Source organism: Vespa mandarinia, chromosome 22, assembly GCF_050613455.1.
Source record: "Vespa mandarinia isolate Hongniang chromosome 22, ASM5061345v1, whole genome shotgun sequence".
Lineage (NCBI taxonomy): Eukaryota > Metazoa > Arthropoda > Insecta > Hymenoptera > Vespidae > Vespa > Vespa mandarinia.
Genome location: NC_140831.1, coordinates 3,099,118 through 3,116,962, shown reverse-complemented (window position 1 = coordinate 3,116,962; position 17,845 = coordinate 3,099,118). Strand labels below are relative to the sequence as shown.

The 17,845-nt window shown below is 43.5% G+C and overlaps 1 long non-coding RNA gene across 5 annotated transcripts in view; it reads right to left on the bottom strand.

Moving 5' to 3' along the window:
- Positions 1-17,845, bottom strand: part of LOC118447944 (uncharacterized) — a 226,985-nt gene that overhangs the window by 199,259 nt on the left and 9,881 nt on the right. Inside the window, exon 3 of one of the 5 annotated variants that reach the window (XR_014983489.1) lies at positions 17,239-17,624. The exons of the other annotated variants lie outside the window; for them this stretch is intronic. This is a non-coding gene — a long non-coding RNA (uncharacterized LOC118447944). Of the gene's footprint in view, positions 1-17,238; positions 17,625-17,845 lie in introns of those variants that run through there. 5 annotated transcript variants of the gene reach the window in all.

The window sequence follows — 17,845 nt, the reverse complement described above, 5'->3', positions numbered from 1 at the left end:
GAGGAGAGGGGATGGCTAGCGAGCAGGGACGAAGGTAATGGCGCGCGGGTGTTTGCGAGGGCACCGTTACCGTAGGAAAGCGCGATATTATCGTCGTAGAAATATTACTCAGAAAATTGCCGGCGTGACTCCGTCCAGCCTCGTTAATTACCGTGAATTACCCATAATTATAAGGACTGTAAAAGTTTTTACTATCGTCGTGGGGCAAGCCACGGGGGCCATGATACAGAGCCTCGCTGGGCCCACCTTGTCTGCAAATTCGCTGAGGTGTAACCTCCGTTCTTTGACTCGGCAACGTTTCCGCCTCCACGAAAAGGTGGTGCTTCTGCGTTTCCCCAAACACCGCTATGAAACGTACCTAATTAGACACTTCGCTAATAAAAGTTTCTTTTCTCTTTCTCGTTAACGCCAACCAGATCGGCCGACCTACGGCCCCTTCTCGCTTTCTTTCAAATTTATGTCTCATAGCTGGGAGAACCGAGAGAATTTCAACCGTAAACCGTAGAATAATTTAGATATTACGATCTACCGATGTTACCGTTCATATATCTGAGAAAACGTATATTCGATCCTCCTGACGAATGATATGGACCGGAAAAGTTTTTGACGTAAATTAAATCCTATGATATTTTTATACTTAATATTTCGAACGGACGTGCATAAAGATATGTCATACAGACATGTCATTTTTTTCTAATAATTATTACATTAAAGTGATTATTATCACTTTTCGATAGTACTTTAAATCTTCTAGATAAAAAGAGATTATAAAGTCGATATATTCTTTCATCCGTTCGATACACGTACGAAGGTCGATACGAATTCGAGCAATCGGTAGATTGTCGTACGGATTTAAGGCTGATGCGCACGGATCCTGTCACCATTACAATGGACCTTAACACCCATCAGTCAATACGAATGCACTCGTTCGTCCTTGATAAACGGATGTGCACGCTTTATGGGCCACCTGTTGCACGTACGCGCGTCTCCTTGTCGAACTTTTAGACTTTGCATTCGGACGGAAGAAGTGTGTCGACCATCGATATCAAGATGGTTCCTGAATGAACTCTTCTTCCTCATTCCTTCGTATCGCTTTTTCTTTGATTTATAAATACAAAGACGTTACGAATAAGATAAAGATATATTTAGGTGTGTCAAATCGATCGACATTAAAAATCTGATAAAGGAAACGACGATCGGCAAACGTTCTTGGTTAAGAACTTCCTTTCTCGTGTATCCTAGTAAACCCTTAGCAAAGCCCGGAAATAATTCTCCACGGCGTCGGTTGCGTCTACGCTCCAGGATCTATTCGGTGCGATTAAGCGTGCACCTGGGAACACCTTAGAGGTAGCGACGACACGGCAAACATAGCGGTTACCGGCGGCGACGTTCCTACAACCGTAGAACCGGTGGAAACACCTTTATCTGCCGGCCGAAACGGCCGTTTCCGGTATCAGGGAACGACGAAACTCACGGGCCGAACTCACCGGGGCACTCAGGCCACCACAAATCACTGGCAATCTTGATTTACTTGTGTTTGCCCATTGGCTCGGTATCACTTCTACGGTAGTAAGTGTAATATACTCGGCCCCAAGTGTCGGCCACCTAAGCAACCCTGCAAGCACCCCCGGTTTACCATTAGGAAGCACGAGATTAGGTACTCCCTGGCGCTACTGGAATACCGTTGATACTATCGTTGATACACACGTAGACGACGACCCACTGCGAACGTGCGCGCCGAACACCGATACACCCTCACACACGAGAAAATACTATACAGAGGACCGTCGCATGCAGCTTCCAAACGAGCTGGACTTTCCAAAAGCCAGATCGAATAAAAGCCTCGTCACGGTGAATTCTCGATAGGCGTTAAGGATTTCCGAGGAACCATCCTGCGGTTTCCACAATCCTGTTATTACCGATCACCTCGAACAACTCTTTCTCCGATTTAACCGAATAAACGCAAACCCAACCTATCCTTTTCTCTTTTCATTTTTCTCATTTTCGTTTTTTTACCTATGTATTATATGTTTTAGTAATCACGTTGCTATTGATATTATTATTGCACCGGTTAAGATAAGTAAAACATTTAAATTTCATTAGTTCGTTTCATTGGACGGGGATTGAAAATTTCGTCTTTCCTAATTTATACGGCGTTCGAGGATTTTTTTCCCAACTGAAACGAATATAATACGAAATGATTAACGCGATCGCGAGCAAACTCGGACCTTCGACGCATGAACCCTCTCCGTCGGCAAAAGCGTCGCTATACAAATATGGAGTGACCACCGTTACCGGCGGATGGAAGCACGGTTTTAACACGGCTCGTGCATTTCCCTAATGATTTACAAGCATTATTGGGTATTAATTTCAATCTACGCTTGCGAGGGATAGAATGGCGCGTGACGTGGACCGACGCAGATAGAGAGAAAGAGAGACAGTGGGGAAAGTGGTGAGGGAGGAACGGGAAGAGGATAGCTCGACGCCGCACGTCGCGGGCTACAAATCAACCGTTCCGAACAAATTATGAATGATATATTCGTTGAGCTCGCTTGATATATGTATATCTCTCGTTGGTTTCACCTAACTGCCGTTGCGCCGGTGCTTTCGAAAATTTCGCTCATACTTTGCGGATAAATATGTGGAGATTTTAAAAAGTATTTCGACCGCGGCACGATTCGTAAAAGATCGTCGAGCTCTATCGAATTTCCCTCGTTGATTTATTAACCGCTCTTCTACGGAAAGATAAAAAAAATATTTTTCCGCAAATTCTGAATCGATATGGATATATATTTATACGTATATATACATATGTATACACATATATATATATATATATATATATATATATATATATATCGGCTCATCATACTGATCTCACGATCTCTCATTATCGGGCTCGCATCGAATAATGAACCCGTTTTCGGAGGATCGCGTAATCATAATCTGAATCTGTTTCAACTCATCGTCACCATATCCGCTATACCAAACGAGCTTTCAAACGCATACGCTTGTATCAAACGTCATGTTCATTAACAGGTTCTCTCCAGCGGTGCTTTGTCGTTGACGTTCCGAATCACCCGGCGAAATCCAAACGCATTTTTTTTCTCCGCGCAACGACCGCGAACGTCGAGAACGACGATCGTTTCGTTCCGTCAAAAAGATCAAGTCCGTCGACCGCGCGATAAAAGTAACGCGATAACTGTACGTCATTCTCCCTTTCTCTATCTGTCTCTTCCTTTTTCGACAGCTCTCTCTCTCTCTCTCTCTCTCTCTCTCTCTCTCTCTCTCTCTCTCTCTCTGTCTCTCTCTCTCTCGCCTTCGTATCGGTATTATTCGTTCGCCGTTTTTCTGTTTTCGAAAACATTACGAGGTCGACAAAGTGGAAATGTTCGATACGAGAAAGATTGAGAGAGAGAAAGAGAGGGCCAGAGAGTGTGAGAGAGAGAGAGAGAGAGAGAGAGAGCGAGGGAGAAAGAGAGAGAGAAAAAGAGAGAGAGAGAGAGAGAGAAAGCCTTCGGCGTATACCGCGCCGAATTTGTACATAACGCTCGCAATAACTTGCCGCTATAAAAGCCATCGACAAATCAAATTTTGACGTGATTCACTGGCCGGCATAAATTCCGGGATCCAGGCAGGAGAGACGGCGGTGACACGGACATGTGTTCGTCCTCTCGCTCTCTCTTTTCCACGAGTTTCACCTCTTTATCTTTCTCACTCTCTCCGTTTTTCGCTCTCTCTCTCTCTCTCTCTCTTTCTCTTTTTCTCTCTCTTTCTCTCTCGTTCACACTCATCCTTCTATATGGACTCGTCGGTCGTTCTTCCACAACTTGCCCGCACCCCCACCCAACGGAACCTCACTCTCCCCGTACCTCCCTCCTTCACCCTATCCCATCCCAACTCCAACTTCCTCCCCTCCTACCCCGCTCCGCTACCACCCCTTTTAGCCCCTATCGCACTCGTGACGCGGCTATTTATCGTTTTATACACCCGTCGGGCAAGTTTTGCTGGCATAGCACGCGCGCGTAAACCGTTCACGGTCGTCGTGCGTGCGTCGAAACAGTGTTTCAACTGGATATCTACTGAAAAGTTACGTATTCTTCTTCGTTAATCAGAACGAGACCTAGCGCAAGACGTTCTTTTTTTTGTTTTTTTTTTTTTGTTTGATAATTAAAGAGAAAAGTAAGAAGGAGAAGAAGAAGAAAAAAAAAAGGAAGAAAGAAAGAAAGAAAGAAAGAAGGGAAGAATGTAAAAAGAAAGGGGGGAAGGAAAAAAAAAGAGCAAAATAAAGTAAGAAAAGGTAGAGAAAAAGATAGAAAGATAGAAAGAAAGAAAGAAAAAATAAGGATGAAGAGGAGACAACGACGACGACGACGACGACGACGACGACGACGACGACGACGACGATGAGAAGAACGAAGAAAACGGAAGTTGAGACGTTATGCATGGTAAAGTAAAAAAGAGAGCGCGCGAATCTCTTAGAAGTCGTCGCGTGCCTCGGGACTACGCTATACTACTCCTAACGTCCTTTCCGTTTCTTTTCCATGGTCCCGTATACCCGCGGCAAAATTTGCAATTCGAGATACGAAAGAAAAGAGCCTTACGTCTCGGCCGGTTCGCCCCCTCCGGGCTCAAAAGCTCCTTCTTGCGCGTCTTTGACTTCGGTCTTTCGCAAGGGTAATGAAAGAAACGGGAATAGCGCGGCTTCGTCCTGCTACCGGACGAGAGACCTTTTTTTTTTCCTCTTTTTTTTTCTTTTTTTCCTCTTTTTTTTTTCTTTCTTTCTCTATCTCTATCTCTATCTCTATCTCTCTCTCTCGTGTCCCTCTTCCTCCTCCTCGTATCACGTAGACACATTAAAGACATCTTCCGTACTTCACTAGCCACCACCCACCCCACCCCACTATACCCAATCCCTTCTACCATTTTTACCGCGCAACATGCCTTCGGCCGAGACTAAATATTCTCTGGCTCTGGTAATAACACGTCTATTGAAAATACGGATTATCGTTTTCCCCTCTCCACGTCTCCTCCTCTACCATCCCTTTTGACGGCACAAGGTCGTCAGAATTTTATCAGATAAAGTAAATAAAGCGTGATTCAAATCTCCGTTATCGTTCGAATCTACGTTAACGTTAGCTGTGTATATATATATATATATATATATATATATATATATATATATATGTATGTATGTATGTATGTATGTATGTATGTATACCGTTAACGGGTACGAGAATTCCATTATAATTTCGAGCGATTTACGGTACCGATTTACAATGAAATAAGCCGATAGCGACGGGGTTTCGTCGAAACGACACGTTCTTTGTGTAATCACCCGACAAAACATGCGAATGCAATGAAATGATCCAACAGATAATTAGATACTAATTATAGAAATTAATTCGCGTCGTTTCATTTATGTGATATGGATTCGTAAACGTTAGAAAGAGTTTGTTCTTTTTTTGTCTTTTTTTCCCTCTCTTTCTCTCTTTCTTTCTTTCTTTCTTTCTTTCTCTCTTTCTTTTTCTCTCTCTCTCTTCTACAACCAATGAAAATATTTCCAACAATTATTACACAATTTTCGCTATACCGCGAAAGAAAAATGATAAAATTGAAATGAAACGTCGTTCTTAATGCAAAACTATACGTACCGTAATAAAATTTCTCTTTATCTCAAACTTTCTCGTACCTATCGTCAAAGGATAATTTCAATTTGTAAATAGGATAATTCTATATTACCATGAGCTTTCCACGACTTACTGAAATAATACCATGATTCCTTCAAAAAAGGACGAGTTAACCGTTTAAGACCGGCTCTAAGATCTTTCTGGTACTTGAGGTTGCTTCTCCAATTGGCATTAAGGGCCCATTGTTACCCATGACGTAGTTAACGACAACGACTTCTGCCATTCGATTTCCAACGTTTCTCAAGCCTGGTAGCAGCGCTTCGAAACGACTTACGTGGTCGCTCCGTTCTCCTTGCAATGGTACTACGGCTAATCCTACAAAACAGCGTGAACTTAAACCTTCCATTTCGCAAAGGAACAAGATTGGCCCCAAGCCAAGGAAAAACTACGACCGGGTTTGTCCTACATTCGCGTCAAAATAATCCTTCAAATTCCCTTGAATTCTCATCGATCGATAAGCACCTATATACATACATACATACATAGATATACATGTATATATATATAGGTAAGTATATGGGTACGTACGTATCTATGTACGTATATACACAGAGTTTGAGATTACGAAAGAATAAGATATCGAAAAGAAAGCAGAAAGTAGTGTATACGCGTAAAAAGTATCGTGGATAGGAAGAAAACCTTCGCGCACGCGAGAGAAACAGAGACAGAATAGAGACAAAGAAAGAGAGAGAGAGAGAGAGGGAGAGAGAGACAGACGAAACTCTAGTAACGTCTCTAACGGCTCATCTCTAGTACATGTTCAAAAGACAGAGAAAGAGAGGAAGATTGAGAGAGAGAGAGAGAGAGAGAGAGAGAGAGAGAGAGAGAAAGAAAGAGAAAGAGAGAAGAGAGCTTCTCGGTGGTTGGTTCGCCATGCGATATAGGTACATAGTTTCGCGGTACGACGAGGGCGAGGGCGTTTGATTCCGAGCTGCCGAGTTTACGATCCAGCCGTGACGTAGTCGCAAACTGCGGTGCTTGCATACGTAGGTAGATAGAGCGGAAGAAGAGAGGACTCGCGTACTCTCGCGAGCGCACGAGACTGGCTGGTGGAGCTTCTAGAGAAGAGAAGAGAAGAGAAGAGAAGAGAAGAGAAGTGGGAGGGAACACACGCGCGCGATTATAACGTCACATACCGGTTGTAAGGTATACAAGCCGACGCCCGGAGGCTTGCTCTCTCTCTCTCTCTCTCTCCCTCACTCTCTCTTTCTCTCTCTCTCTCTCTCTTTCTCTCTTTCTATTTCTAGATATAACCGGAGAAACGACGGAGAAGCGGACGGAGAAGCTTCGAGGAGAAGGAGATAGAGTCAATGATGGTAGTGGTGGAAGTGATGGTGGTGGAGGTGGTAGTAGTGGAGGGTGAACGTGGAGGGAGGACGGAATGTTCGGATTATCGCGAGAACCCCGTTGGAATCCGTGGCACCGCGGGGACGGAAAACGGGAGCGGAAAACGGGGGCGACAGATAAGAACCGTAGCTGGTGTGTCACGTAGCGCTTTGAGTGTGATGGTTGTTCTACTCCTACTCCTACTCCTATCTCTTCTCTTTCTCTTTTCCCTTCACCCTCTTTACCCTCTCTCTCTCTCTCTCTCTCTCTCTCTCTCTCTCTCTTTCTCTTCTTCTTCTTCTTCATCTCTTCCACCAATTCTCTTGCACACGGACATACCAACACCAATGCCTAACTACGCATCGACTCCATCTATTCGACACCCACGCTGCTCTTCCAACCCCTTACACCAATCCTCCCCCGTTCAATATACGAGCCCCATAGCCAAGAATCGGATCTTCGTCCTAGCATTTCCGTCAAACGTCGTACCACCATGTCTCTAACCCTTTTAAGTATCGTCCTTCGCAAAAGGTACAGGTCTTCGAGGTCGCTTCTTACGACGTTTCCCTTTCCTTGATAATAACGTCGTCTATGCCGTATCATTTAACGATTTACCATTTTTATCGTCTGAGAGAAGTGGTAAGAAAAGGAAGCGAGAATTGTATGTGTGTTTTTTTTTTTTTTTTTTTTAGAGATATCAAGCAGATGTAAGAGGAAGAAAAGAAAAGAATATAAAAGGAAAGAAAAGAAAAGAAAAAGAAAGAAAAAAAAAAGAGAGAAAAAGGTTATTAGTAGTTAGATACGATTAAAAAGAACTCCTGAGAAAATTCACTTTGATTTTTGTCGCTACCGAATCAAGAACGTCCTCTCGTACATAGAAAAATGAGTTAAAAAGGTTGGTATAGCTCGAGCATCGGTGCCGTAACTCAGTTTCGTTAACTTTGAGTTCGTGGGAAGAGCAAGGAAGCGCGCAAGGGTTATGGCACTCGAGATAGCAAGGCAAAGCGTGAGTGGAACGGGGAAAGCAATCAGAACTTGGGCCATTGCTGGATATTACGGAGACGTGAGAGATGTCTCCTCAATCATATTAATTGCCTAGATAACCGCTACTTCGACGTCGGCCACCGTCGCCAACTCCTTCCCTGAGATGTCTCCTTTCGTCTCGCGAGTCTTACGTACGCGTAATATTATCTCTAAGAGTTCATTTTATAAATTATTTTTCTAATGGGCGTGCCCATTCTACCGTTACATCTAAATTCACTCATTGTTAATACGTTACTATGTTACGCTTTTGCATCGGTGTCAACCGAAGAAAATCACTTATCCGGAAATATCGTTCAATGTAAACGAAACGCGATCCAATGGGAAACAATGGCTCTCGACGAAATTTATTATCGCGTCAAAAGGACCCTCGTTATTTCGCGATACTAAAATTACCTGGCACGCATTACGCTAATGCAATCCCGTCTATGTTACGCACGAATGTGTGGATTTGTCACGATATTTGTACGCGCACGTTATTGCGATGATATCGATACCGGACGATAATTATGTTTCACCGTGTTCCACGAACAAGAAATTCGTACATTCGCGATAGAAAATTTTCATTATTTCTGAACCGTAAAAGAGAAATTAGCTTCCTAGTAGTAACAAGGCGTTCCCATCATTTTCGAAAGTCTTCGTAAGAAAAATCACTGACGTATGCAACAGGTATTGCTTTCCACTTGTAAGCTTCTATAACGACTCCTGCTGACTCTTCACGACTTTCTTGAGTGCCATCATCGCCCAGGATTCGCGATCTTGGCTGCTTCACCGACAATTTTCTTTTCCAAGATATAACCGAATGTACGCGCTGTGAAGGAAAAAAAAAAAAAAAAAAAAAAAAAAAGAAAAAAAAAGTAAAACAACAAAAAAATGTACACGGACCATGTTTTGCAGCATCCCTTCTCTTTACGTATATGTATGTATACGTATACGTGTCCCACGAGATACGGTAAACCTAGATTTAATGAATACGAATCGCCAACATCGACCATAATTCGTATGCATAACAAAAGCCATACCTTTCCTGCTCCTTCACATACTTATGACCGTTTATACCGTATACTAAATGTCGCTACGTGCCGACCAAAGTGCGACTCAGCGTATATAAAACGAACCGACCAAGTCTCCTCAAAACAGACGAGTTTACTTTGAGCCATCCTGATTCAGCTCAACTCGACGTAATCTTATACCAACAGATACACGTCTGCCTATGATCAAATCCGAAAAACGTTCGGATTAGTTCACCTTTACATATACATATATAACACACACACACACATATATATATATATATATATATATATATAACAAAAAAAGAAAAAGAAAAAAGAAAAACCAAAAGTCCTGTTTAAGTAACGGTCAACCAAGCGGAATATCAAAAAATTTAGCCAAAGCTCGTAAAGTCCGTGCCGTCGAAATAGCTCGTATCGGTGGATTCACGTGAGCAGAGCAATATCGATCGTGCGCCATCGTTCTCCATAAAACGCAAGATCGAAATCAGAGAATGGGGGAAGGCGGCTCTGCGGTGCAGTAATGTCGCAAAATATTCGCGTTTTATTAGGTCGATCGACCGGGGATAATCGGCGACAATCAAGTTTCACGGCAGTGATTGGCCCGGCATAGTCCGATGCCAAATGCAGCTGCATATGCATGATGCAATCTCATATCCACATCCGCGTCCCGCGTTATGCCACTGTTCGAGCTACGCACATGCCGAGGAGAAACAAGAGGAGAAGGGAAGAGACAGAGAAAGAGAGAGCAAGCGAATGAACAAGAGAGAGAGAGAGAGAGAGAGAGAGAGAGAGAGAGAGAGAGAGAGAGAGAGAGAGAGAGAATGAATGAGGAAGAGGAAGAGAGGGTGAGTTGCAATGGGCAACGAGAATACGGTCGCCGTGTGGGTGGTAGTTTCGATTCCCACCGCGGTGTGTCATTACTCGTCATTATCCACCTATCAAATCGCTCAGCAATAACTATCTGACCGTTGCTGTTACGCACTCTCCCCTCTTCCTACGGAGCCTGGTCCACATGAGCCTGGCTTACCGGCAATCAAAGCGTCTCCATTCCTGAACCACTCCCGGCTAGCCGCACTAGCAACCACTGTTCAAGGCTGATCATCGAAATTCCACGTTCGCTGCCGGGACACTCGTTCGAATACTCGTTGCACTCCCACTAGATGATTGATTTCTATCACGCATTAACGGTCGCCAACGTCTACGTGGTTGTTTGTTTCCCACCGGCAGCAAAAACCCGAAAGAACGCGCACCGATTTGTAGCGAATTTCGAATCGTACGAATATCGATGAGGAAGAAAATGGATACTCAATGATAAAAAACGAGTACTGCCGAGAGATTACTATTTATTTATTATATCCGTAATAATTATTTAATTCTTTTAATGCGAACGAGTGCACCGATACAGCGGATTATTTTTCGGGCATTATCGGAAATTGGCGGGCGAGGGTGTTTTTACAATCGATGACCAAACAAAATACAAATTACAGAAGTATGTTCCGAGGAATGGGCAATTAATTACATAATCCAAAAGTAATTTGCGGTCCAATATGAAATTTAATTATGAAAATAAATTATTACGTCTGTCTCTGGACTCACTCGCATGTAACATGACACTAAAATTTAATTTCTGTGATTAAAGGTGGAAACAGCATTGTACGAGAGATTTTTCTTTTACCATTAAACGTATAATTGTAAAATTTTCATTGTAACGTGCGTATTTATACCAGAAGTAGATCTCTTCCATTCTACTGGACATATCCCGAACATGTGAGTGCACTGATATTTCAAATTATACATTCTACGCGCGATAGTTATTCTCGTTTAAAAATTTAATGACATTTGTCTGAAAGCATCGCATCGTGACGGACGGAACGAAGAAGTATAGCTCTATATATATATATATATATATATATATATATATATATATATATAAAACTCTCTATATATGTATATATGTTTTATATATATTTATATATATATATATAAAATGAAAGGATGAAATAGAAATGCGTCACATTCCCCGTGTAACATAATACGATTTAATGAATGAACGAAAGAATCTTTAATGTTGTTACAAAGGATTCAAGAACCAGACGGCAATACGCACGAGCGTTTTACATTTCGCACAAGTGTATAAATTAACGCCCGAGCAACCAGTACATTTTCGCGAAACGGTGGAAACACGAGAAATTAATACCGGCAACACGGTGACCACGCGGCACCGTACTTGAAAGCGGAACGTAACAACCGTAAAAACGTCTCGATGAACGTTCACCAGCAGGCCGACCTTAACGAGAAAAAAAAAAAAGAAAAAAAAAAAAAGAAAAAAAATAAAAAAAAAGAAAAAAAGCAAATGGTTAAGTCGGCATTATCTCGTCGTGATACAAGATGAAACTCAAAGAATTCCAAACATACCGCACGCCAAAATTCCTTCTTGCTAACGATACCAAATGACTCTCTTCGAAGTATAAGACAAATTCCATGGAAAAAACGTTGACCTCGTCAAAAAGTTTTGGCGTGAATTTCTCCAATAAAAAGGAACATTCTACAAATGGCAAGTGTTGTCTCTGGAAGGAAGGAAAAAAGAAAGAAAGAAAGAGAAGAAGAAAAACAAAAAAAAAAAAGGATTACTAATAGCCAGCTCGAAAGGTTTAACGTGCGAAAAAGATTCCGAGCCATCCTCTTATTCGTGAAGATTGGAACTAAGGCCACACCAAATGGGAGTAACACCGTCGAGGTTTCCGGCTGGAAGTGTATGGCCGGATGTTATTGGCAGCAGAGTGGAACCATTAGTCGCGATGATGGATGCCTGACAGGAACGCAAGCGTCCTACCCTGCCGGCAGTTATAGTAAGTAATGGCTTCACTCTGCGCGCCCTGAGAAAGCCTCCGCGAGCGCCGTCGCCAACGTCGCCGCTGCGGCCCCGTCTCCTCGCCGCGCCAGCCCAGTAATAACAACAAATCTTGCCTATATTAATTCCCTGACAGACATAACTCTCGGTATATGGACGGTAACTCGGGAAAAATTGCGCGATGAAAACGTCGCCCCGACGAAATACGGGGTCTCGTATTACGTACGCACTTAGAACCAACCCCACCCCTCGTCTCCCTTCTTCGTCTTTCCGGTTTCTCTTTTCAAAACGAAGAAGCTTGTTGTCACAAGAGCTTCGTTCAAACAAGATATCCAACTACTTCGACTATCAAAATAAAATCTAACGTCCCTTCATCTTCCCGATTGTATCATTTTTGTCATATCATAATACACGTTAGATGATATGTAGCCGTTATAGAATATGAAAAACATCAAAATTCAAAAATATCTCAAAGATAGAGAACTAACATCTCTAACTCAACCTTTACGTGTTGAAATGCAAGATAATTTCTCGCTTTTCCGAATAGCACGATCACCAACGCTCAAAACGAGCCCCCGATGTAACGCGGAATCGTTGGAAGATTCTATCGCTTACGGTAATATTCGCGCTATACCTACATCCTACCACCCCTTTCTCTCTCATTCTCTCTCTCTCTCTCCCTTTCTCTCTCTCTCTCTCTTTCTCCCACACCCTCGATTCTCGCCACCGATTCCTTTCAAAGTCGCATTTCACGCTGTCGCATAGCCATTCCGGCCTCCATTTTCTCACCGCCTAATCGCGCGTCCTCCAGCTGCGTGCTCAACACCCGAACGGTTTAGGAAGCGCGGCCAATTATTGTTAGGATAATCTGCCGCGAGCCTGCTGGGACTGTTTAAATTAGTGAGAGGGTGGGAGTGCCGCGGCTGCAAACATCATAGGAACGTATATAGGCCGTATACCGCTGCTGCCTACCGTAACGGGGGTTGCTGAGGAAGGGGTATGAAGGTGGAAGAGGAAGAGAGGAAGATAGAGATAGAGACAGAGAGAGTGAGAGAGAGAGAGAGAGAGAGAGAAAGAGAGAGAGAGAGAGAGAGAGAAGAGGTTCCGTACTCGAGCTCCAACCCCTGCCTCTTCGCCTCTACCGTTTATCCGCCTAAATCATTGATTGTTGCATTATCTGTTATTGGCAATGCAATTAACCCCTTACAGTAAAACAGCGACGGCTCGTCGAAGCTCTCTACTACGCGCAACTGCGTCCTACGTGCAACGGAGCAACCGGCCACGTGTGCCGCACCAATGCGACCCTATCTATACGCAATCGAGAAAGAGAGAAAGAGAGAGAAAGAGAGAGAGAGAGAGAGAGAGAGAGAGAGAAACAGAATTGATTCGTTATACACGAGCGCGTAGCTCCTCTCCGCGCTTCTCTTTCTCCATCTTTCTCTTTCTCTCATTTCGAAACTCCCCTCCAACGTAACTTCGAGTAGCCAAATCCCGAAACTCGAATCCGCGACAGGATTAAATGCAAGCTTTAGCCTGGCCTCCCTCCCTCTCTCGGCAACATCAACGTTGTCCTTTCAATGCGTGCAACAACGCTCACATGCAAGCATCACCGACGTTACCCTTCTTTACCGCACTATCTGGAAAACTTCTCCTCTACTACGTGGCGTCCTACGTTTAACAGGCACACGTACGCACACTGGTACAGACAAGATTCGCGCGTGTTATTCCACGTATATGATCAGGTGCAATCAGGTTAATAATTGTTACGACCGATGCCGTAACGTTCCAGGAGCCGGTGGGTCCGGTAGAGGCTGCACGCTTCGTTAGGCGTGCACGCATATCCACAAACACACATATCCCAAGAGTATTACGTCCTGCCGAAGAACTACGAGGGAAAGGGAAACGCGCGATGCGGTGAGTGTACACCACAGTGAGAATCGTGTCCGATAAACCGTAAGCCGAAGAATTCCATATGATGTTTTGCCAACAGAAAGAGAGAGAGAGAGAGAGAGAGAGAAAGAGAAAGAAAAAGAGAAATATAGAAGCATTTCTACGATTTGCTAGATTTAATGACGTAGAAGCTCGATTAAAAAACGATAGCGCATTCTAATATCTTCGGTGAACTTCTTACTTTTTCCCTTTGATTTAATTCGAGCGCAATCGAGCCTATCGCGGTTAAGGAGAATGCATCGTCAAACGACTTAACCTTCCTGGTAGATCGTAAGCAGGAAAATAAACGACATCGTCTATTGGACCGCGCGGTTCAGTGCGCAGATACGCGCGATAAGTTAATGCCGGTAGACTCGAAGATCCGTAGCGAATGCATGTTGTAACTCCGTGATCCCGGTGGTGTGTCGTTCGCTGGCTGCTTCGTTGCCTGTTGGCATGTACCAATGCCAGTAGCACGCAAAATGCCGACTCGTAAGCGCCCGCGTAATATTCCTTGACGTCGTGCTTTGAAAATAGACGCGAGGAAGAGGAGAAGGTGGAAGTTGCGGACCGGAATTAGCAAAGGGAGAAAGAGAAAGAGAGAAAGAGAGAGAGAGAGAGAATAACAGAAGAAAGGGTAAGAGTAGGCAAAGGAGGTACCCCGCGGACTCGACGCGAAGACCGGCTTAAGGCGCGTTGAATCATAACGAGGACTTATGCCAAAAGCCTCCGACAAGAAGCCACCCTTTCTCTCTCTTCTTCCCCCTTTTCTCTTTCGTTATATCCCCCATCTTCGTTATACACACTTTCTCTCTCTCTCTCTCTCTCTCTCTCTCTCTCTCTCTCTCTCTCGATCTTTCTCACCCCTCTTTCTCTTTCTGACTCTTATGCCATCCTTCCCTACACCTCTTCGTTGTTTAAAGACGATCGCGAAACAAGAGAGTGGCATTATAGAGGCGCTCTCTCTTCCATATTCATATTGTCGTCGTTCGAACAACGAAAGAGAGGGACAAAAAAAAAAAGAAAAAGGAAAGAAAAAAGAAAAGAAGTAAAGTCTAACGCGTAAACGGGTCGCATAAACGAGCCACGAGAAATGAGAGTTCCGTGATCCCTTTCTCTCTCTCTCTCTCTCTCTCTCTCTCTCTCTCTCCCTCTCTAGAGATGGTGACCTCTCAGAGAAAAAAAAAAAAAGAAAGAGAGAAAAAGAAAAAGAAAGAGAAAGTATAGTGGTGGGCTACTCTAGAGCGCCCTTCGTTTTAATGGAATCGAAAGGTACGTATACGCACGAGGTACGAAACCAGCATCGTTTGAGGATTAGCGGTGCTTAAACGCTTCGAGATATAGCCTAGCAGCAAGAATATCTTTTTCTTTTTCCTTAAGTATCGATGCCTTATACCTTTCTTTCTCTCTCTCTCCCTCTCTCTCTTTCTCTCTCTCTCTCTCTTTCTCCTGATACTCGCGTAATCGAGATCATCTAGAAAATCGGTTGGGCGTATACGAGAGTAGATGCCGCGACGATGTTAAAAGTCTACCTATATATGTTCGTTCCTTCTTTACGCGCATTTTAATACGACCTCGGATAATTGGTCCTACGCTGTTACCTTGTCCCATTAGGAAACATCTTATTGGCTTTAAGGCGCTTATTACCGCTCTTAATTGCGCGAACGCGCGCTTTTACCCTTATTAACTGTCTGCGACGAGTGGTCTAATAGGATGCTGTTATAACCTCGATAATGCGTTTTCCACGTAGGTCTTCTCCTTTGGATTTCTATTTTTTTCTTTTTCTTCTTGTTTTGTGCATATATATATATATATATATATATATATATATATATATATATATATATAGATGTATATATGTATATATTTATATCTATTCTTTATCTATGCGAAAGGTATCGGCAGAACGTAACATGAACGATAACATACGATGTCCCCTTTTATCTGTATCATCGATTGTACCGGACTACTTCGAACGAAATTATTTGGAAATTAAATCGAGAATTGATAAGAGAGATGGAAAAAAAGGGAGAGTCATTTACGCGGGACAGAAATCAAGAGAAGAAGCAAAAGAATAAGAATAAAACGAAGACGAAGAGATAGAGAGAGAGAGAGAGAGAGAGAGAGATCGTTAGGATGCATTCGTCGTCGTCCGTCGATCGTCGTGGAGGGACACGTAGGGGTTTTCGACTCGGTTACGGATATACGAAGGATCCCGACTGGTTTCGACTCCAACGACGAGCTTGTATGGTACCAAGGGGGTATCCATTAGGGACAGAAGTATTCGCGCGCGAGATATATCGACGTCGCCCTCGAGGATTTATCGTGACAGCGGCGCTTGAAGGGATTGTAAATCCCCGTTTGAGGATCGCTGATACCAAGTTTTATGTGGGACATTAGTTGGGTGGGGCGTGGCTGAATGGTGCGGAGTCGAGAATAGCGCTAGAGAGAGCAAGAGAGAAAGAGAGAGAGAGAGAAAGAGAGAAAGAGAGAGAGAGAGAGAGAGAGAGAGAGAGAGAGAGAGAGAGAGAGATGCGGAAAGGGAGACGCTCAGCGAAGGACGAGAGGAAGAAAGAAGGAAGGACAGAGAAAGAAAGCTGCCTGGGCGCAATAAATTAGCCCGAAATGAAAGACAAATCGCCTCCGAGCTGTCCGCCCGTTCGCCCGACGTGATAGAAGCGCGCGGACCGAGCTGATGCCGGCTGCTTCTGCCTCCGCCGCCTTCGCTCTTCCATCCCTTTCTCGGGCTCCCCACCTTTTCTCTATCTCTCTCTCTCTCTCTCTCTCTCTCTCTCTCTCTCTCTCTCTCTCTCTCTCTGTTCCCTTTTCACTCCTTTCCGGTGCTTCTCTATCTCCCTCATTTCCTTCTTTGTTCTCCTCTCTTTCCATCAATCCTCCTCTCTTTTTCTTTCTCTTTCTCCATTCTCCTTCTCTTTTTCTTTTTCTTTTTCTTTCTCTTTCTCTTTCTCTTTATCTCTATCTCTCTTCGGTCCCTAGGGTAAAGAAGAAGAGCCAAGCAGCTCGTCAGCCTTCCGTCTCCTTCCTTTTCGAACTACAACTTCCTCCGTCTTTTTCCCTTCTCTCTCTTTCTCTTTCAATTTCTCTCTCTCTCTCTCTCTCTCTCTCTCTCTCTCTCTCTTTCTCTTTCGCTATCCCACTTCTTCTTACCATTACCTCATCCTTCTCTTTGAATGTTCTTCTTACGTACCAGCAAGCACCTTGATGGACGCCTGTCGATCCACCAGGGACCCTCCTTACTGTCCACCGACTAACTTTGTCCTCGTCGTGAGAATTCGCGCGTTGATCTTCCTCGGTCGAATACTTCCTTGACAGGTGCACCATTCAGTTCACGACGACTAAAGGACTCTTTAGTTTCGAGTTCTTTTCTTATTTCTCTTCGTATTTATCCATCGTGATTATCTAATCGAATTAGATCCTATTATTTTTATCATTACTATTATTTTTATCATTCCTTCTCGTTACTTTGTCGTTATTATTTCTCCATCAATAATCACTTCAAATGTCTATTTAACAAAGGAAGACTTTGATTATTAATTTGGCAGCACTTAGACGCATGACAAAAGTATATCCTGATGTCTATTAACGAAAGTTGAAGATCGATGTAGTCGCGTTAAGCTTTGAACGTCAAAGTGATCTTCTTCTAAGAGCTTAGAGAAGGTAAGATTCGATACGACAAAGGTTCTCCCTTTCCGCAACATAGCCGCAAACGCCAACCTCGCGGCGTCCGTCTTCGAGTTTCTGACGTCTCGTCTACAAAGGCAATAGACGTCAATTAATTAGTTGACTACCTAACGTATCTTATTGTGCCAAAGGTAGAACGAATAAGAAGGACTTGACGTGATCTAAATAGTTAAATTTCACCTTTTCCTTCATTATGAAATAAAACTCTTATCTTCTAATACTCCCATCACGTTATTTCCTTTTAAAGTTTCTACGAACATGAAGGTTTTCAAAGGATATATTATGAAGCG